This window comes from Amblyomma americanum, chromosome 10, assembly GCF_052857255.1.
Source record: "Amblyomma americanum isolate KBUSLIRL-KWMA chromosome 10, ASM5285725v1, whole genome shotgun sequence".
Lineage (NCBI taxonomy): Eukaryota > Metazoa > Arthropoda > Arachnida > Ixodida > Ixodidae > Amblyomma > Amblyomma americanum.
Genome location: NC_135506.1, coordinates 112902656 through 112925429, shown reverse-complemented (window position 1 = coordinate 112925429; position 22774 = coordinate 112902656). Strand labels below are relative to the sequence as shown.

General features: G+C 48.7%; 1 pseudogene; it reads right to left on the bottom strand.

The window, feature by feature from the left end:
• The window catches only part of LOC144108639 (procathepsin L-like), a 92090-nt pseudogene extending 69849 nt beyond the window's left edge, over positions 1–22241 (bottom strand).
• Positions 22242–22774: the final 533 nt, after the last annotated feature.

The window sequence follows — 22774 nt, the reverse complement described above, 5'->3', positions numbered from 1 at the left end:
GAGGTCGTGAATAAAAGAAAGGGTACCAGGCTTTTCGTTAAGACCTTCTTGAATTGTATTAAACTTGTGGATAAAATAGGATTCACGCTGTTCACGTTCTCGCCTGTTTTTGAAGCCCCCTTGAATAATTGTTACTTTTAGTTGGTCAAATGGGTGTCCTTCTGCGTTTACATGCTTGGATAGGGGAAGGTTTGGGAGAGACTTGGCGTGTGCGCGGTGATTGTTAAATCGAATGCGGAATGCAGTGTTTGTCTGTCGTATGTATTGCTGGTTACACAAAGTGCATTCAAGAAGGTAAATAATGTTTGATGAGTCGCAGTCAAAGTTACCATTGATTGAATGCTGGAAAACTGACCTCGTACTAGTTGCGGAACACGTAGTCTGCATGTGCTTGCAAACTTTGCAGCGACCCTTACCACAGGGCTGGCATCCATATTGTGGGGTTTTGTGTTCCTTGGAGTGGACTAGGTGGTTCTGAATGTTTTTGGCACGCCTGTAAATCACGCGGGGTGCGCATGTAAATATTTTCGATAGTCGTTGACTTTGCTGGAGAATGTTAAAGTGCTTATTAAGAATTCTGTTTATGTTCGGCGCGTTACTGTTAAATGTGAGGATAAGGTTTGTAGTGTAATCATTTCGGTTATCTATTTGGTGCCCCTGGAGTATTTGACTACGGTTAAGATTTGAAGCTCTGCTTATGGCGTCATCAATAAGGGAACGTGGATAGCGCTGTGTTAAGAGCACGTTGCGCATGTGTTCGGAGTTTTCATTAAAGTCTAGGTCGTTAGAGCAGATTCTTCGAAAACGATGGGCCTGCGAATAAGGGATGCTGGTTTTGCAGTGACGGGGATGGGCGCTTTGAAAATGTAGATATTTTTGTGAGTCGGTTGGTTTTCTATAAACGGTTGTACGAACTGACCCCTTGTCCACCAGAATGTCAACATCAAGAAAATTGATTTGACTGGCTGAGTAGGTGTGCGTAAACTTTATGTTTGGGTGCACGGAGTTGAAACTGTCAATGAAATGGATAAGTTGTTGTTCTGTGTTTGTCCATATTATAAAAATATCATCCAAATAGCGCTTGTAAAAGTACGGCTGGATTGTACAAGAAGAAAGAAATTTTGACTCTATATGATGCATGAAGATATTGGCATAATTTGGGGCCATTCTTGTTCCCATAGCGGTGCCACTTACTTGCAGATAATATTGATGATCAAATTCGAAGCTATTATATTCTAACACAATTTTGGCTAGTGTTCCTAACACGTTTGGGCTTGGAGATTCATGAGGTTTCTGCTGTTCATAAGATTCTAAAAGGGCTGCAATGCCGTCGGCATGGGGAATGTTTGTGTATAAAGATGTTACATCCATGGTCACAAGAAATGCTCCTTCTGGTAATGTTATATTGTCTATCTGGCGGAGAAAGTGGTTTGTATCTTTGATGTAGGATGGATGTGTGGCTGGAATGTGGCTAATTAGAGTGTCAATGTACTTTGATATTGGTTCTGTGAGAGTGCCGATTCCTGAAATTATTGGCCGTCCAGGAATACCGGCTTTATGTAATTTAGGGAGCATGTAGAAACGCCCAGGAGAAGGATGGGTAGCCGTGAGTGCCTTGCATAGTTTCGGGGAGATTTCATTGTGTTTTATGAGGTCGAGGAGAATGTCAGATATAGCTTTTGAGTGCTCGTCGGTGGGGTCGCCATGCAGTTGTTTATAAAAATGGTTGTCAGAAAGCTGTCGGATGCCTTCTGCTATATAGTCATCCCTGTTCAAGATAACAATGCCTCCGCCCTTATCAGCTGGCTTTATGACGATGTCGGTACGGTTGCTGAGCGCCTCGAGAGCAGTACGTTCTCTTTTAGAAAGATTGTCTGGTCCTAACCTGCGGTTCTTAAAATTTTCAACAATGTCATTTTGAACTGCCTTAATATAGATATCCAAGTGTTTTTCCCGCCCGATGTTGGGAGTCCAATTTTGGTTTGCTGGGTGGAAGTCCGTGTTTTGGTGGGGGTTTCCGGGCTTATCAAAAAAGTATTCTCTCAGGCGAAGTTTTCTGGCGAAGTCGTCAAGATCTTTCAGGAGTTGGAATTCATTGAATTTGCCTGTGCGGGGGCAAAAAGTCAGCCCTCTAGATAGGACGACTCGCTCATACTCTGTGAGCGGTGTTAGAGATAGATTGGTGATGTTGTCTACACTGTGATGGCCCTGTTTTGAGAGTGTTTGCCCTTTGCGGACCTTTGACTGAGTGATATCGGGGTTGGGAGAATTCGATCCAACCGCACTTAGTACTTCTTTCATCCATTCGTCATGGGGAACTTTGTCCCGTGTAAATTTTCTAATTTTGATTATGCCAATTTCTGAAGTTTTTTTTGTTTTGAAACGTTCTAGTTCCTCGGCCTCCAGCGCGGAAACAAGAAGATTATTCCGAGCCCGACGCTCCTCCGTTCCCAGTATCACCGAAGCTTTCTCAGAGTGCCGAATTGTGATTTTGAGTAACTCTAGGGAAGCTGATTTTAATATGTCGTTCCATTGCTTTTTGTCTCCTTCTGATAGATTATTCATTGCTGGTATCAGCTTCACTTGTAGACCTTTCGGTACGATATTAGCCCGAAGGTACGTTTTTAAGGTTTTAACATGAAGGTCATGTCTAAGCCGCTTATCAATTATTTTTCGTAATTTAAGAAAAGCTGAAGATTTGAAACAGGGCTGCCGGTGATATGAGAACAAGGGAGGCGGAGTACTCACGCGGCCTGTGTATCAGTCCCGGCGCACTCGCTGGGCGGAACCACAACGCTTCCGGAGGTCATATGATAAAACAGGGGTGCTGGGGATCAGTCCACAGTTATATAACGGGCTGCTGGTGATGGGTTGCTGTTCTGGTGTAGAATCCACGGCAGGTTTTTGCCTCGGTTGCATACCTCTCTTCGGGCTTGCCTCTCGACACGATGGCTTGTTTGATGTGCTCGCCTGGGCTGAGGTGCTTGCTGTAGGGGAATGTGCTGCTGCTGTGCCACTGGTGGTCTGGTGTGGCTGTTTTAGTGCGGCGCTGCAGTGTCCCCTCGATGTCCGGGAGTTGAGTGGTGGCCTGGTGGTGATGTCTGGACGGCTGGCTGCTGCTTGTCTAGTGGACATAGCATTTTGGCCTACGATTTGTGCAAATGTTCGAGGCTCTGGAGTACTCATCGAATTTTGTTGCTGCCGAGGCTGTGGATGTTGTGGCGCGTAGTCTCTCCATTGCCCCAATGTGAGGTGGCGAATTTGGAGGAGTAAATTATAGATATTCCATGACAGCAGCGAAACTCCACCGAAGCTGGGGTGCACGCCATCTGCAGACAGAACTGTGCTGGGGTGGAACATTTCCATTTGGTGGTCTACGAAGAAGGTGTTCTGCTCTCGTCGGCAGATGTCTACAAGAAGGGCATTAAAGGTCTGGGCCTTCTGGTTGATCTTTACCACTTGAGGCCTGTTGGTTGAATTCCTTCGCAAATTTGGAGCCCGAGGAAGCACGAGCGTTGCAAAAATGTTAATGATATCCGGTCTTCTTATTCTGATTTGATGTATTAGTTGCACGTACCGGTCTGCGGCGGTGGCGGCATCCATGATTGCGACGTCGTTGCTTCCGACGTGAAGGACGATGTCCGACACACCTCGTGGTACCCAATCCAGGAGGTTGGGGATGTCTTCAATTTTGGCACCAGGTTGGCAGATAAATGCTGGGGTGTGCAGGATTGCAGGATCAAAGTGCTGATGTAAGTATTTAACTTGAGAGTCCCCGATGATGGCGGTAGTTGGGCTCTCGACGGGGAATTTCCAAAGGATCTAACAGTTACCGAAACAAAGGTGCATAGGGGAAAACAGCTTAATCTTATCGCTGAAAGAATATTACTTATAAAGCAGCACAAAAACAACCATGCCGCCGGTGGGATCCGAACCCACGACCTCCAAATATCGCGTCCGGTGCTCTACCAACTGAGCTACAGCGACAGCTGTCCAATCTGCTGCTCTGGTGGGTATTTATGTTTATCGGGTGTAACCGAACCTTGAGAGTGTTCACCAGCGCCACCGTCGTCCTTAGTGGCAGACGTAGCACGTCCTGTATTACCGCGAGGACATGAACAGAGCATAACTGGCTCCCTAGGCAAGTGGACAAAGAAAATGTAAATTGTTTTTTTGGGGAAAATAAATGGCGTACTATCTGTCTCGCATATCGGCTGACACCTGGACGGCGCCATAAGGGAGGGGATAAAGGAGAGAGTGAAAGAAGAATGGAAAAAAGAGGTGCCGCAGTGGAGGGCTCCGGAATAATTTCGACCACCTGGGGACTTTAACTTGCACTGACGTCGCACAGCACCCGGGCGCCTTAGCCTTTCGCCTCCATCGAAACGCTGCCGCCGCGGTCGGGTTCGAACCCGGGAAGTCCGGATCAGTATCCGAGCGCCGTAACCACTGAGCCGTCGCGCTGGCTCAGTGGTTACGGCGTTTTGAGGTACGTGGCGGTGGGGAAAGAGAACTGTCGGCTGCATGAAGTGGGGCTAACGTTGTGGCAGACACGCGGGACGACAGGAATGGGCCGCAGCGTTAATTGGGTGGCTAACCTCTCGCGATCGATCATTAACTGCCACCTGCCTGGTTGGAACGGTGGGCGCGCTGCCCATCCAGTGTGCTAAACGCGCGCAACGTTACAGACGCCAAGCGGCGTAGTTCTCCGATACACCACATATTTCTCTCTAAACCCACGTTCAGAAGAAATTTAAACTTAAGCAAATTGCATGGAAACAGGGCCCAACGATAATCGCAGTATGCTCAAGCCAGAAAACACCAGGCTGCGTAATGCGAGCCTACCATTCGCCTGCAGGTCCGCACCATCCCAAACAGGTCTGGGAAGCTGTCGCATATAATAGGGAGTCTAAAATAAAATTATGAAAGAAAGAGGTGTGAAGAAGACGAAGAGGTTGCCGATAAGGATGACGTGGATTAACCGAAGACTAAAGAAGATGAAGATGAAGCATTCGGTGAGGTGGAGAGAGATGGTTGATGGAGAACAGAAGAAAGAGAGGATGACGACAAGGCTTACGTGGACTAACGCCACGTGGGACAGAGCCCATGCACGTGCCCCTGCTCGAACGCGCGTTGCCTTTTCCTGTTCTCCCGAGAGTGACGTGCCCAGCAACCCATGCTGCGGGGTAGCGACTAAGTACCTGGCGGCGTTGCGCTAGCTTGCTAAATTTCTTCTTTTTGTCTGTGCCTGCTTGCTCCTGTTCTGGGGTGATTGGGCGCGAACGAGAGCTTAATGTCTACTTCTTCTCCTGGCTAGGGGTTTTCCCTTTGGTCGGCATCTCTTCCTCAACACCAGCTCCCAACTGATTTCTTTTTCCGCAGTGGAGTTTCGAGCATTCCGGTCGCTTTAGTGCCTTCCGATGGAGGCGCTATCCGACTGAACAACCCGTAGGCAGTCCAGGTGGCTCTTGAATCCACATCCAAGCACTTCATGCGCATTACGGATGTACACAACTTCGGCAGAGGTGGTATTTTGTGCAGGTGATCGTATAAAGACTGCATTGAAGACCTCCTAAAGTGTACGACCTTCGCCAACCACCCAGTGAGCGCGTACATTCCGCCTCATCTAGCATGTTCCAAGGGCTTGGTCCGAGGAGTCGACTCTCGATTTAGCCCTGTGGAAACGCTTGAGAACATCTCGCCTGCGAAAGTGATTGCTGTCCATCGATGCAGCAGGATGGTTGATGGAGTAAAAATTCCTACGGAGTCGGTCATTGCCACATTTGCAGGAATATCTTGCCTGTCAGAGATTAAGGTGTGGCCATTTATTTTTCGACTAGATGCCTTTAACTCTCGGCCCCTTCAGTGTCAAAACTGCTGGCGATTTGGCCAAAGCGGCAAAGCCTGCCAATCAACCTTACGTTGCTGTGCCTGTGGGGAACGTCATGGCAGAGAGGAATGTCCTGAACAGGAAGAGAAATGTTGTTTGTGTAGTGGTGCTCACCCTGCTGATTCGCCTGACTGTCCTGCACGAGCAGAAGAAGTTCAGGTGCTTGAGCTTATAGACAAGCGCAGATGCACGCGGAGAGAGGCTTTTGCCGCAGTCAAGGAGAGAGCCTCAGGCTACTCTAGTGTGGCCGCCAAATGCCCAGCCATAACGTATTCTAGTTGGTCCCAGGCTTTTACAGCGGCAGTTGAGACAGCTGTGGTAAATGCAATGGATTGCATTATGGAAACCGTATCCACGTGCATTTCGCAGGTCATAGCTGCTCAGGTGACCAATCTTCTGCAGGTTTCCACTGCTCCGCTATTGCCTTCTTTGGCTTCAGAAGCTACTCCTCCTTCTGCAGTAATCGATTCCGCTCCACAGGGCCAAAAACAATGTGAGCAAAAAAACACCTTTCAGGCCTTTCCTTCGCACAGCGTTATGGACGCATCCTCTATGGACTGTATGGATATGGAGTCTGATCTTCGCGCCCAGAAACGAAGTGGGTCTCCTCTGAATATTGCAGGTCCATCTTGCCCCCAGTCAAAGACAAAGAAAAGTAACGCAAGTCAAAATGCTAAGACCAGGATTCTAGAAAAGGCAGTCGCGGCTGCGGCTCTCCCGCCAAGATAGGGTTCTTAAGTGTACTCCAGTGGAATTGTCGATCTATATTCTCAGCTTCAACAAATTTAAATTGCCTATGCAATCAGCTTCTGCCAGATTTAGCAGCTTTACTGGAAACATGGCTAACTACAAATTTCAATTATCATCTCAAGGATTACCGCCCGTTCCGGCTTGACCGGTCATCACGAGGGGGAGAGTTGTTAGTGCTCATATCTACAAAGTTTTGCCATAGGGCATGCATTTCTTTCCAATATGCGGACAATGAATGTGAAAACTTTGCGGTTGACCTCAATGTCCCAGGTCAACAGCCCTTTACGGTATAATGCATATTTCCCGTCTTGTGTGCATGACACTCGGCCCCTTGACTCACTCATGTCTAGTAGCCGATCTCAGGTTCTATTACTTGGAGACTTCAATTCGCACCATGTGACGTGGGGGTTTAAAACACACAGCTTTGCTTGTAGACTATTTGATTGGGCTTCTGACATGATGATGAAATAACTTTATTTGCACCCGTCAAGGAATCAGAGGGCGAAAAAGACGAGTCTTGACCGCCGTCATCTTCCTCCCCTTTCTGCAGGCTGGGATCCCTTGGGATTCAGCGGTGTCCAGGGCCAGACGGATGACTTCTTTTTGTTCTTCTTTCTGGCTGGCCATTAAAGCCTCCCAGGACTCTATATTCCTGTCTGGTTCGTTGTGGCTAGGGCATGTCCACACCATGTGGATCATGTCTGCTATTTCATTACACTGTTTACACCTGGGGTCTTGGATCGCCGGATGCCATCTGCTTAGTGCGAGTGGGTTCGGAAAAACTCCCGCCTGTAACTTTCTCCATATGACCTCTTCCCAACAACTTGATCTGCAACAATTCCGGATGGCCAACGTTTGTTCGGAATCAATGCCGCTCTGCCTTGGATTTCTTTTTCTTCCCAAGGAGCCTCTGTTATGTCTTGGGCGCCTGTTGACTGTGCAACAAACAGTGGACAGTGATCATCTACCAATTAGTTTCAAGTTTGCGTGTAAATTAACTCTTCCTGAGCGACATCAGCGCACGTTAATAAATTACAGTTGTTTTAAAGACACACTAAAATCAGCCATCCAATTCACTTCAGACACTCGCGCTCAGATAAGTGCCGAAAGCAAGGCTGCATATCTATGTTCAGTACTGGACCATGCAAGGCAAAAGCCTGAATTTTTCGTTAAGGAAACCAAGGTTGCAATCGGGAACAATTGGCGGAATGCTGAGTGCACACGTCCATATAGACGACGGAGAGCAGCTTGGAAGAAACTTCTCATCAATCAATGCCAAAAAATTGGTTGTATTATAAGTATATTGCAGCAACATTTAAGCGCACTGCCGCCCGTACAAAGGAGGAGTATAATACAAGTCATTATAATTTCCCTTCACAATCAGGAAATAAACGATCTTTGTTTAATTTCATGAGGCGCAGCAAGGGATTCTACCGGCTGCCAACAATGAATCCCTCGTTCAGTCCCCTGCTGACAACGCGAAGGCCTTAGAGGATATTGCGTGTGGCATAGAGCTTCGCTTTGCATTTGCTCTACCTTCTTCTGCTATATTCACATGCACTTCAAGTGATTTCACTGAAGTTTTGTGCTTCTCTTGTGTCTCGTCTTTGATTGCGCTGTTTTTCCAATTCGTAAAAGCTTGTAAGACGCAGCCAAGGACGCCGCCAGCGACGTCATCTCAAGCACGTCGAACGCAATCTGGACGCCGGCTGCGGGTTCCGTACAACGCTGCAGCCACACCGAACCAACCGTGAACACGAACGCCGACCCCAAATAGTAGAACGCTGGTAGTAGACGCTGGTAGCAGTGTGCCCAGGTCGTGTGTATTTATAGTGTTTGAGTTTTGTGTGAGTTTTGTTAGTTCTGTGTGCTAGCGTTTGTTTGATGTAGGGTGTGTTAAGTCGATTCTTCCGTTCCGAGTGTTCTCCGGTGAGATCCGTCACAGGAGCACACACATGCATCTAGACGGGGGTCAGCTATGCTGCAGAATAATTTGAGAGGACGCAGAAGTAGCGCTAAAAAACAGAGAACACTGCCACTAGCCCAGCTTTCTGCATTAAAAGCAGAATGAAGGCCCTTATAGTGAATGCAGAGCTGTCTCAGATGCGTAAATAGATAATGATAATCATATAAATTACAGATGTCTTAATTAACTGAGCACAACCGTACGTTTCCGGTATATTTATTTCTTCCTTGGCGTGTCGTAGTGCCACTATGCAGCACCCGCTGAAAACCCCCATGCAATGAATGACGCTGACCCAGTAGACGGCGCCAAAATACAAGCACAAATGCTTTCGCATTACCGCACGTAGGTCCTCTAAAGTGTCTCCTTGAATTTTTCACCTGGTGCGTTTCTGTGTCCACCAGTAACAACGGCCCATTCAGTTCCATCTGCTCCCGCTAATTATTAATCTGAAAGCAATATATGGTTATGTCGTGCCAGCAAAAACTGTCCGCAAGTTTTGTCCACGGGATCATGGGGTTCTGCGGAGATAAATGTCCAAAAGTTTTTAGTAGTGCAAGAGTACATCTTGAAATGAAAAGAGTTTGGTTGATGAATTGTAATTAATTAAATTCAATTGATAAAAATAAATTCCGTGATTGAAGCAGGTTTCGTGTGACTGATTCTATGAAAACGATGTATTACGTGAGTTGTCTTAGTATAAAAACTAAAGAATAAAATGTAACAAAAATAAAATAAAATAGAAAATAACTAAACTACAAATAACAAGAAGTGAAACAAAATGAAAACCTGAGAAAGAAAGAGAGGAAAGAGAAAGGCGTTCGCATTTTCTCTCTCAAGCATACAAGTGCCACATTGTATTGTCTATAAAAATCATTAAAGCGCTTTTCGTTTATTTTAATTAGAAAACAACGTAAAATGCTGATTAAAACCCGCCTCGTCCGTTAATGTGTAGTGCTATTAGTTAAAAAAAATGGGAGTTTTGCAAAGTGCTCAATGTAAGTCCGCTCAATCACCGGAACTAATTCGGAGCAGCTGGGTGCGCTGTATATGACAAGCTACAGCTGCGCGTCGTTACCCTGTGGCTACATAGACCGGTGGGAGTTCTTGATCTTCAATTGCAATTAGCGCAATGTATTCAATAAGCAAAGCATATCTGACGAAGTATTGTTGGAACTGAGGTGGAAACACGCCAGCATTTAAGCATCACCTGATTCTGCGGAGTATCGCAACTTCATGGACGTTGTAATGTAGAAGTCCTTCATTGCCAGCTTAATGCAAAAGCATTACTAGTCCCATTACGAGAAAATATGGCGGTGTGTGTGAGTGCGGATGGTGCACAACAATTTCAGCGATGTCAAGAAAAATGGGGTGACGTCGTGAAGCGGCAACATTACGCACAGAGCAAGGCATGCAGCGACATATATATATATATATATATATATATATATATATATATATATATATATATATATATATATATATATATATATATATAAAGATATATAAAGGTAAAGGAAATGAGGGGCCCGTTTGACAAACCTATTAAGGAAGCCAACAGTCAACGAAACCGAGGTGCATAGGGGAATGTTTTTTTTATGTGTTGTGCTTATCAGTGGGATATTAAAGTACTTAGATTAATAAATTGCTTAAAGAAAATTACTTATAGACCAGCAGAAAAAACAACCATGCCGCCGGTGGGATCCGAACCCACGACCTCCGAATATCGCGTCCGGTGCTCTTACCAACTGAGCTTCGGCGACGGCTGTCCAATCTGCTGCTCTCGTGGGTATTTATGTCCATTGGGTGTAAGCGAACCTTGAGTGTGCTCACCAGCGCCACCCTCGACCATAGCGGCGGACGTAGCAAGTCTGGTAATGCAGCGAGCGTGACGTGGCGTCAATGTAACTTTAATATCCAACTGATAAGCACAACACATAAAAAAAACATTCCCCTATGCACCTTGGCTTCGGTGACTGTTGGCTCCCTTAATAGGATTGTCAAACGGGCCCCTCATTTCCTTTAACTTATCTGCTAATAGCTTAACGAGGGTCTCGGTTCTGGCAGTCTTGATGCCATAGGTAGCTTAAGAGGGCTGTCGCACAGTTTCCGCCCTCGCCGTTAGATGACGTTCCACGTCACGCTCGCGGTATTACAGGACGTGCAACGTCCGCCGCTATGGTCGAGGGCGGCGCTGGTGAACACACTCAAGGTTCACTTACACCCAATGGACATAAATACCCACGAGAGCAGCAGATTGGACAGTCGTCGCCGTAGCTCAGTTGGTAAGAGCACCGGACGCGATATTCGGAGGTCGTGGGTTCGGATCCCACCGGCGGCATGGTTGTTTTTTCTGCTGGTCTATAAGTAGTTTTCTTTAAGCAATTTATTAATCTAAGTACTTTAATCCCACTGATAAGCACAACACATAAAAAAATCATTCCCCTATGCACCTTGGCTTCGGTGACTGTTGGCTCCATTATTAAGTATATATATATATATATATATATATACTTAATAATGGAGCCAACAGTCACCGAAGCCAAGGCGCACAGGGGAATGTTTATATATATATATATATATATATATATATATATATATATATATATATATATATATATATATATATATATATATATATATATATATATATATATATAATGTCTAGTGCGAATGAACTAGTTTAAAGATTATTTATAAAGCAGCAGGAAAAACAACCACGACGCCCGTGGGATCCGAACCCACGACCTCCGAATATCGCGTCCGGTGCTCTACAAACTGAGCTACCGCGACGGCTGTCCAATCTGCCGCTTTCGTGGGTATTTATGTTTTGCGTGTAAGCGAACCCTGATAGTGTTCATCAGCGCCACCCTCGCCCATGCACGTCCTGTAATACCTCGAGTGTGACGTAGAACGTCATCTAACGGCGAGGGCGGAAGCTGTGCAAGAACCCTCTTATGCTACCTATGGCGTCAAGACTGCCAGAGCCGAGACACTATGGACGAGGGTGGCCCTGGTGAACACTCTCAAGGTTCGCTTAGGCAAGGCGGCATGGTTGTTTTTAAAGCGAAAAGCTTCTCTACGCTAGTCAACACCGCGCTTCGCGCGAGCCGGCGTATGTCGGAGCACGAGTGACGTCACGCAGGTGGCCGCCGCCGACTCCGTGCTATTTCTTCTTTCTCTCCCTCTTTTATCCCTTCCTTTACAGCGCGGTTCGGGTGTCCGCCGAGATATGTGAGACGGTTACTGTGCCATTTTCTTTCCTCAAAAACCAAACAAACATGTGAGCCGATGGCGTTCATAGATTTCTTTGGCGTTGACAACTTTGCAAAGACCATTCATTTTCACGAAAGGAAAGGCGCACAACCGGCTCCATGGCTCATTGGAAACCTCAATCACGCTTTCGCTTTGTAAATCCTGAATTAGCTGGGCTAATCCGCATTAATTTGTTTTGCTGCTTTATAGTTAGTTGCTTTAAATTAATTTATTGGCAGTACACATTAAAAAATATAAAGAGAAAGATTCCCCTGTGCACCTTCGTTGCGGTGACTGTTGGCTTCCTTCATATGTTTGTCAAACGAGCCCCTCAATTCATTTGGTTTGTCTGCATATATATATATATATATATAAACGCGCTGTCCCTCGTCGCCCACCCCGCAGCCGCGGGGAGCCGACCCGGGACAAAAAAAAAAAGAAAACGAGGAGCGAGAGGGGATAATGGGCACCCCTCAAGGCAACGGAGCGGCGGCGAGTAATGTGCACAGGAACAGACGGTGGCGGGATCGCCCAACACAAAAAAGTTAGAGACGCGTGCACTCGCGTGCCCCGGCTATAAAGAGTAAACAAATAAACAGAACAGCAAGAACTCGTACGTTTTATTGAAAACTTCAACCTCGTCCACCCCAACATATCTTTCACTTACACGTACTCCAACACCACAATTAACTCTCTTGATGTTGAGATTTCGGTAAACGAAAGCTCACTTACCATCGGTGTATATACAATAAGAATACCTACATTCTGAAGCTGCCATCTTCGTCACTCTAAATCAAGCATCCCACACTGTCAGCCACATCGATTTAAAAGAATATGTTCCCAAGACGAAGACTTCGTAAAAAATTCCAAACGCATGCGAGAAGTCCTCATTAAGTAACGATACACTTCTCCCCCCCCCCCCTCCCCCGCCATTGTCGACGATGCCATTGAAAAGGCATCTAAACTCAACCGAGAGCAAATACTGGAGGGACGTCGCTACAACGAGGAAACAGATCCCCGGGCAAATCTCGTACTTACCTTCACCATTAACCCGCCTAACGTAAACAAAATCCTCAAAAAACATTTCAACATTCTCGAACAAAGCGACCGCCTCACCAAAATTTTCACTCCTCCCCCTCACGCGGTCTACAGATGACCAAAAAACATTCAAAATATTCTAATGCACTCAAAAACAAATAACCAGCCGGTTTTGGGGTGCCGGTCCTGTGGAAATAGTAGATGCCAGGTCTGCAAATACATACAAACATCAAGCTGTGCAGTAAGCACAGCTTCAAGCTTCAAATAGGAAATTAATGACAACTTTAATTGTGATTCCTGCAACGTAATATACCTGCTAGAATGTAGTGGGTGCAGTTTGCAGTAAATAGGACAGACCGTCGACCGTCTACGAATTGGCTTTAATAGCCATCGCGCGCATATCTTATCCCGACCCAACCTTCCCTTGTCAAAACTCATTAATGAGCGAAACCATCCATTTGATGCAATTAAGTTAACCGTCCTACAGGGTGGGTTCCACAACACCCTGGAAAGAGAGCAACACGAGTCGTACTTTGTTTACGAATTTGGAACAATCCCTCACGGCATTAATGATTCCAGGTGTATTGTCCTCCATCCGACCCTTGCAGGGCCGTTGCTGACATTACGAGAGCCAGCTTGACATACCACGCTCGTTTCTTGCCAGCGACATCTTTTTCAAGCTCACACAGATTTCTTCATCCCCCACCCCAGCCCACCCCTATCTTCCCATTTCGATTACCTTGCCAAGCGGGGTGCAATTGAAGAACCCTTGACTAAGGGCTCACACCATTCACATTTACCTCCCACATGACACTTACCTGAATTCGGATGTTTTGCCACTGTTTTTCTTTTGTGTGTGTGTCTGGGTGTTTTCAGGCACAGTGCACGTGTGTGTATTTAAGCTCACGGCGCCGCTGATTCTGTCTTGACTCGGGCTGCCGAAATGGTTCCAGATGACGGAAGTCTCCTGTCCTGTCTGCATTTTATTGTTTATTCGTTTACTCTTTCTGGCCGGGGCACGCGAGTGCACGCATCTCTAATTTTTATATGTTGGACAATTCCGCCACCGTTTGTTTCTGTACAGCTTTGTCGCTTTAATGCTCCCGCCATTGTCATTTAGCCCCTACACGACACTGGCACGAGCTCCGCTGTTTTATCATTGTGTGTCTGGGTGTTTTCATGCACAGTGCACGTGTGTCTAGTTAAGCTCACGGTGCCGCTGATTCGAAACCTGGGCAAGTCGCAGATCGAGGTCCTCACCACCTACATAAATGACACCCTATGGGAGGCGGGAGAACTGCCTGCAGAGTGGAAACACTCCGAAATCGTGACTATCCTAAAACCAGGCAAACCACCAAGCCTGGAAGCATTATGACCCATCTCCCTCACCTCTTGCCTGGGCAAATTATACGAGCGCGTTATCCAGACCCGCCTATAAAACTACATAGAGGACAACCCCTTTCCACCCACTATGATCGGCTTCAGGAAAGGTCTTTCTACGCAAGACGCTTTCCTCCTTCTCAAGGAAGAAGTACTCAGTAGCTGTTGTTGTTGTTAGCCTATCAAAAGATGGCACATACCCACACTGGGGGATCGGCCAAGAATCGGGTGGCTATTCACCTGAACGCAGGTAGCAAAAAGGAAAAGCACGTCGGAGCGCAACACCGGTGAATTTTTCGTCATGAACAAAAAAGGGATGAGTGTTTTGATTTTAAAATTTTAAGAATAATAATAAAGAGAGGGATTAAATATTAATGATTTAGTAACATCCCGAGAGGCGGCGAGTACCTAATTATGGCACTTGATCTGAAAGGCGCTTTTGACAACGTTTCTCACGACGGCTTCTTGAAAGAGCTCAACGCCCTCGATTGCGGACCCAAGACCTTCAACAACATCAAAACCTTTCTCAGCATCCGCACGGCCACAATTGGCATGGGAGATGTCCGCTCCGGCACAGAGCACACACCCAACAAAGGCACTCCCCAAGGCTCTATCACCTCTCCTCTTAAACACATCTCCTCTTCAATATAGCTATGATCGGCATAGCAAAAGCACTCAAGGCTATTGAAGGCATCGGCTATACTATCTACGCTGATGATATTACCATCTGGTCCACCTGGGGTTCCCTTGCCGACAAAGAAAAGACCCTACAAGAGGCAGTCAATTGCGTAGAAAGACAAGCAGCAAATTGCGGCCTCCGCTGTGCACCCGACAAATCCGAAATTATCCGCATTCTGGGCTATGCCTACAAATCTCCCGGCGACATCGAGGTTTACCTCGAAGGCACGAGAATAAAGGAAGTCTCTCTTATCCCCATCCTGGGCCTTTGGCTTCAGAGCGACAGGAAAGCCAACCACACGTTACAGCGTCTCCGTACAACTGCCCTCCAGATCTCCCGCATGATTCGGCGTATCACCCGCAACCGAAAGGGCATGAGAGAGGAGGATACACTTCGACTGATACAGGCTCTAGTTTTGAGCCGCCTGTCATACGGTCTCCCATTCCTACCACTTCTGGGGAATGAGCGAGACAAAGCAGATGCCATCATCCGTGCCGCCTACAAATATGCGTTAGGCCTCCCGATGTACATGGCCAACTTCCACCTCGAGGACCTGGGACTGACCAACACAATAGAAGAAATTCGAGAAGCCGTCCTAGCATCGCAAAAGGAACGCCTCCTCACCACCAAAGCTGGACGCGCAATCTTGGAAAGAGTGGGTTCCCCGGCTGACATACGCGCCGTCCAGGACAACCGAGACCTACCCTCAACTCTGCGAACTCGCGTGTATGTAGCTCCACTCCCGAAGAACATGCACTCGGACACACAAAAGGGACGACGAAAGGCGCGAGTGGACTATCTGCGCCGCACGCATCGACAGGCACAAAAGGCTGTATACGTCGACGCAACCATGTACCCCGATTCAACAAACGCGGTGGCGGTCGTCTTGGACACCAATTTCATGGAAATCGCCAGCGCCTCCCTACGAAACTGCTCTCCCACAGTAGAAGAAACTGCTGCAATTGCCCTCGCAATCCAGCACCGCGTTGCTATGGGAAATTAGTTAAAAATTATTACTGAATCCCAGTCCGCGTGTCGCCTCTTCCTCTCTGGCAGACTTCCACACTCCGTCGCTCCCATTCTGACTACACAAGTTCAAAATTCCCCATGCAAGTACCAAATCACTTGGACTGCGGGGCACGAGGGGCTCAACGGAAACGAGGCTGCTGACAGTCTAGCTCGAGGATATACTAACCGAGCGACTAACCTCCCCGACCTCACCCCTCTCCCCTCTATGCACGGCGAGCGCCTCCTCCTTCTCCGAACACAAAGACAAGTCTATCCCCCACCACACCGTAAGCTAACGGCGGCAGAGGCGAGGGAATGGCGACAACTACAGACGAACACCTTTACTAACCTACACTACCACATCATCTTCCCCGACAGATATGACAGAATCTGCCCCTGGTGTGGCGGAATCCCAACAACATATCATGTAACATGGGGCTGCTCCGGTCCCAAGCCCCCCGAACTAGACAAACATCACTCCGAGGAACAGTGGGAGTCTGTCCAGCTCAGCTCTGACTTGGCGACGCAGCGAAAGCTAATATCCCAAGAAAAGAGCAACTGCGGTGGACATTGGGGTCCTGAAATAAGGACTCCATCCAAAATCTGTATTTTCGCCTCTCTATCCTACCTTTTTGGAATAAATGTTTTCTACTACTGGCTCTCGAAGTGGTTACAGATGATGGAAGCTCCGGCCCTGTCTACATTTTATTCTGTTTACTTGTTTACTCTTTATGGCCGGGGAACGCGAGTGCACGCGTCTCTAATTTTTGTGTTGGGCGATCCCGCCACCGTCTGTTCCTGTGCACCTTATGCGCTGCCGCTCTGATGCCTTGAGGGGTGGCCATTATCCCCTCCCACTCCTCGTTTCTCTTTCTTTTTTTTGTCCCGGGTCGGCTTCCCGCGGCTGAGGATGGGCTACGGTGGACAGCGCGTTTTCTTTCTTTTTTCTTTTTTATTTGTTTCCCTTTTCCCTTTCTCTCTCTTTCTTTTCTAGTATTCTTTACCTCCGTTTGTTTCTTTTGTTCATGAGTCGTACATGTGTGCCAGTGTCAACTCCTTAAGAAGAGGAAGAATATCCCTGTAACTGCAGTCTTGAGAAAGATAGGCTCTGTCCGAAACGTCGACTCAAAATAAATCTATGGCTACATGAAGCGTTTTTAACTTCGCATATATATATATATATATATAAATGTAAAGACGCAAATCAGACCCACACGAAATGTGGACAGGCAAAATCTTTGTTCACACAGCGTAGCTCCAAGCAAAGAGTTCGAGAGCGTCAGCTTCGTAGCTTCGTCTTCGCAAACTGATCTGCGTCAGCTTCTTCTTCAGCTTTCTCTCCTTCGGCGGCACAGGCCGCTGGGTCAGCAAAACCCCAATTGTATATCTTACAAAACCCCGGGGAGAAAAGGCGCCATCCTGGCGGCCTAAGGGCACGAGATGATAGCGGGGTCGTAGTAGGGTTTCAGGCGGTCGAAGTTGACGATTTCGCGGCCGCGGCGTCAATGATCAGGCGAAGGCGTCAGGGGCTAGACGACGTATTTAACTGGAGATGTCTGCTGAACTACGCGATAGGGGCCGTGGTATTTGCTTAGCAGTTTTGTCGACCATCCCGGGCTGCAGGAGGGCACCAAAAACCAAACTAATGAGTCAGGAAGGTAAGCAGGCGGCAGACAGGTAGAAGTGGCGCGGGCACTTCTCTGACGGTACTGATCGTGAGCAGTAAAGGAATGGGCGAGTTCACGGAATTCTTCGGCATGCGCAGCGGCTTGAGAGACGGTTGTAAATTCGGAAGAATCTAGGCGGTAAGGGAGTATGGTGTCCATAATTGAAGATGGCTCCCGGCCGTAGAGAAGAAAATACGGGAAAAACCAGTAGTTGCTTGCAATACAGAATTGTAAGCATAGGTAACGAATGGTAGAATGCGGTCCCAGTTGGAGTGATCGAATGAAATGTACTAGGCCATCATGTCGCCGAGGGTCCGGTTAAAGCGCTTGGTCATGCCGTTCGTCTGGGGATGGTAAGATGAAGTTCTACGGCGGACGATGTGACACTCCCGAAGAAGGGCCTCCAGTACGCCGGTCAAGAAGACGCGACCTCGGTCGCTGAGCAATTCCTGAGGCGCACCGTGGGGAAGAATGATGTTTTAAAGTATGGAACCGGCGACGTCGGAGGCCGTTGCAGCTGGTAGCGGGGAAGTTTCCGGATAGCGCGCGAGGTGATCTATGGCGACAGTGATCCAACGGTGCCCAGCAGAAGTGCTAGGAAGAGGGCCATAAAGGTCCATTACAACACGGTCGAAAGGGCGGGCCGGATAAGGTGAAGGTTGCAGAGGAGCCGGTGAGTGCTGTGGTGAATCCTTGCGCCGCTGACATTCGAAGCAAGAGCGGACGTACTGACGGACAGAAAGGTACATGCCTCGCCAATAATATTGAAGACGTAGGCGGGTGAAAGTTTTCAGCAGACTGGCATGAGCGCATTGCAGGTCGTCATGATAACTGGCACAAATAGCGGAGCGGAGATGCCGAGGAATCACGAGCAGCCATTTGCGACCATCTGGTAGGTAGTTGCGACGGTACAGCAGCTGGTCACGCACGACAAAGTGACGGTCTTGACGACGGAGTGCTCTAGAAGGGAGGCTGGCAGAGCGGTTGGCTAAGATGTCGAGAATAGAAGCTATCCAACGATCCTTGCGCTGCTCAGAAGCCTTATCAGTGGTATTTAAAGAAGGCGTGAGGCTGGAAATAGAGGGTTGGTCGGGTTCAGAAGACACAAGGGAGCGTGAGAGGGCGTCAGCATCTGAGTGTTTGTCTGGAGCGGTAAATGATATGAATGTCGGAGTCTTGTAATCGGAGAGCCCAAGGAGCGAGGCGGATAGAAGGATTCTTGAATGACGACAGCCAGCAAAGGGCATGGTGAACTGTGATGACAGCGAACGGGCGCCCATATAAGTAAGGGCGAAATTTTGTGATCGCCCAAATATTTGCCAAACATTCTTTTTGCGTGACGGAATAGTTAGCCTCCGCTTTTGTGAGTGCACGGCTTGCATAAGCAACGACGTACTCATTGAAGCCAGGTTTCCGCTGAGCAATAACGGCACCCACACCGATGCCGCTGGCGTCCGTGTGGAGTTCTGTAGGGGCAGAAGGGTTGAAATTTTGCAAGATCGGAGAGGAGGTGAGAAGATGGCGTAGCATTGCAAAAGTTTTGTCGCATGCAGTGGACCAGGCTGGTAAGTCGTGGCCGCCGGCGAGAAGTTATTTGTGTCAGTGGGGCGATAATTGCAGCAAAATTCTTGACGAACGGACGAAATTACGAGCAAAGTCCAATAAAGCTTTTAAGCTCTTTCAGAGAGGTGGCCTTCGGGAAATCAACAACTGCTCGTAGCTTGGCAGGGTCCGGGATGACACCATTCTTGGACACGACGTGGCCTAAGATAGTCAGCTGTCGGGCGCCAAAGTGTCACTTCTTCAAATTAAGCTGCAGGCCAGCGTCACTAAGACACTAAAGGACACTCTCAAAACAAAGAAGATGAGACGGAAAATCCGGGGAGAATACATCATCGTCCAAGTAGCAGAGGCATGTTTGCCATTTCAGCCCGCGTAAGATGTCCATAATGCGCTCGAAAGTTGCAAGCGCGTTGCAGAGACCGAAGGGCATCACATTAAATTTATACAGCCCATCAGGCGTGCTGAAAGCAGTTTTCGGGCGATCAGCTTCGGCCATCGGCACCTGCCAGTATCCAGAGCGCAGATCTAACGAAGAAAAGTACTCTGCCCCCTGCAGGCAGTCAAACGCGTCGTCTATACGTGGCAGGGGGTAGACGTCTTTCCGAGTAATTTTGTTTAGCTGGTGGCAGTCTACGTAGAATCTAATGAAACCATCCTTTTTCTTCACGAGTACAACGGCAGAAGCCCACTGGCTGTGAGAGGGTTGGATCCATCCACGGTGTAGCATGTCGCTCACCTGATCATCAATTATGCGGCGCTCAGTGGAGGAGACGCGGTAAGGGCGCTGGCGCAAAGGTCGATGTGTTCCAGTGTCGATATGGTGACGAACCGCTGTTGCACGACCCAAGTTGTCTTAATCCAAGGACGCGCGGAAGCGCTGAAGCAAGGCGACAAGCTGGGCGCGTTGCAGAGGTGGCAGAGCGGCATCGACGGAATCGGCAAGGCGGTCGGGTGAGGTCTGATCGGTTGCGACGATGGGAGGTGTGAGGGCATTGATGTCATACGCGGGAGGGTCATCCGGAACAGGTGAAGCGTCGTCGAGATCGATGACATCAATTGTGCCAAGCGATTCTCCCCGAAATAAAGTGGTCGGGATAGGCAACGGATTCGCAACGTATAGGGCGCTACAACCACCAGAAATTGTGAACACAGCATGCGGGAGCATGAGAGATCTGCGCTGCGCACAAAGGGATGAGGGCGAAAAAAGGACAGTAGCGTCAGAGAGTGCAGCACAAGTAAGGGGCACAAGAACAGAAGAGAAAGCCGGCACGTCGGTGTCGTCAGTGGCGAGAATATGCGCAGCAGTAGCAGGGGACCTTTGTGTGGGCTAGTTGGTTCATACTGCTACGACACAGAATACACACAGACTACGACACAGGGGAGGCGTCCACAAGAGTATCGCACAGCGGCGACAAATCAATTTGAGCACATGCACAGTCGATGATTGCGTGATGCGCGGACAGAAAGTCCCAACCGAGGATGATGTCGAGAGAGGAGCAGGCAAGAACGAAGAAGTCAATGATGTAGGAGAGGCCTTGAATGATGAGGCGAGCGGTGCACGCTGCGAGAGGTCGAATGGGGTCAGTGCTGGCGGTCCGAAGGCAAATTTCAGAAAGCGGCGTCGTCACATTTTTTTAGTTTGCGGCACAAGTTGCGGCTAATGATGGACATAACAGCAGCAGTGTCAATGAGCGCATGAATAGGAACACCTTCAACCAGCACTCCAAGAATATTCACAGGAGCGGCAATAGGACTTGAGATGGTCGGTGATGGCGCAGTTCTTGCCTCCGGAACTGCGGCGCCTAGTTTTCCGCTTGGAGGGGTGGCGACCGGCGGCGCATAGGAGAGACCGAACGGCGGCGAGGAGACGGCGACCGGGGGGTTCGGTGGTAGGATTTGGAAGCGATAGGTACAGGGATGCTGGGGCAGATGAGAAGAGTCAGGTGCGGAGTGCACGGGAACGTCGTACGTCGGCGCTCGCCCGTAGTCGTGAGAATGGGATCCGCGGGTGCGGCACCAACGGGCCACATGACCAGCGAGGCCGCAAGTATAGCAAATCAGGCGGTTATCTTGCGTGTGCCACGCATTCAGAGGGCGTGGAGCGGAGCGAGGCAAAGGCCGGTGAGGGTGAGGCACTGTAGGAGCGAGCGGCGGGTCAGCAAAGACGGTGCAAGGTGGCGCATAGGCAGGAACAACCGGCTGAGGTCGTGGCCGGACGACAGCACCAGCATAAGTCCGTGGTGCAGTGACTACAGGAGGTGGATTAGCGGGCGGCAGGACCTCTGCAACCTGCTCCTGGATGACACGCTGAATGGAAGGCGACAGCGTTGGCGTTGGAGCGGGTGGGCAGGTAACCAGCGATAGTTGGCGGTCGACCTCCTCCCGCATAAACTGCTGGATCTGCTGAAGAAGGGTCGACTGATGGTGAGCAGGACCGCCGACAGCCAAGCTCTAAAGGGTGTCGTCCGGGCAAATGGTACGGAGGGTGACAAGACGCTGTTTCCGGAGCTCGTCATAGCTCTGACACAAAGAAACGACGTCGGAGATGGTTTGAAGATTTTTGGACACTAACATCTGAAATGCGCGGTCCTCAATCCCTTTAAGAATGTGCTTGATTTTGTCCGCGCCGCTCATGGATGGATTCAGACGCTTGCATAAATCAACGACATCCTCGATATAGCTTGTGAAATTCTCGCCGCTCTGCAGGGCCCGACTGCGCAACCGTTGTTCGGTACGAAGTTTTCGGACAGCGGGGCTGCCGAAGACATCTGTGAGGCTGGTTTTGAGGGCCGCCCAGGTAGAAAGATTGGCTTCGTGGTTGCGAAACCACAAGTTGGCGACGTCGGTGAGATAAAAGATCACGTTTATCTGCTTGTCGCTGTCGTCCTACTTGTTATAGGCGCTTACGCGTTCATAGGAGGCGAGCCAGTCTTTGACGCCGGTATCTTCCGTGCCGCTGAAGATCGCAGGGTCGCGCTGACGCACGGGACCGGAACTGAAGACGGCGGCAGGAACAGTGGAGCCAGTCTGGGGCTGGGTGTCAGTCATCGTGGTAGAGGCTGGTAAGGGGTGTAGATCTTCAGGTCCGTACATCCGTAAGGTCTGGAGCTCCAGGGTGGGAACAGGCAGCACCTCCACCAAATGTAAAGACGCAAATAAGACGCACAAGAAATGTGGACAGGCAAAATCTTTGTTGACACAGCGTAGTTGTTGTTGTTGTTAGCCTATCAAAAAATGGCACATACCCACACTGGGGGATCGGCCAAGAATCGGGTGGCTATTCTTCTAAACGCAGTTAACAAAAAGGAAAAGCACGTCGTAGCTCCAAGCCGAGAGTTCGAGAGCGTCAGCTTCGTCTTCTTAGCTTTCTCTACTTCGGCGGCACTGGCCGCATTTGTGTGTATCTATATATATACCTACGCTGGCTGACTTCAATGCGGCACCTATTTTAATGCTAAAGCATTACTAGGCTATGTCGGCGAAAAGGTGTCCGCGAAATGCGGAAGCAAAATGATGTTGAGATGTGAGTGCTACGGCGCCCCTTCCTCTTGTGAAAAACGTTTTCTTCCCTGGCCCTACAC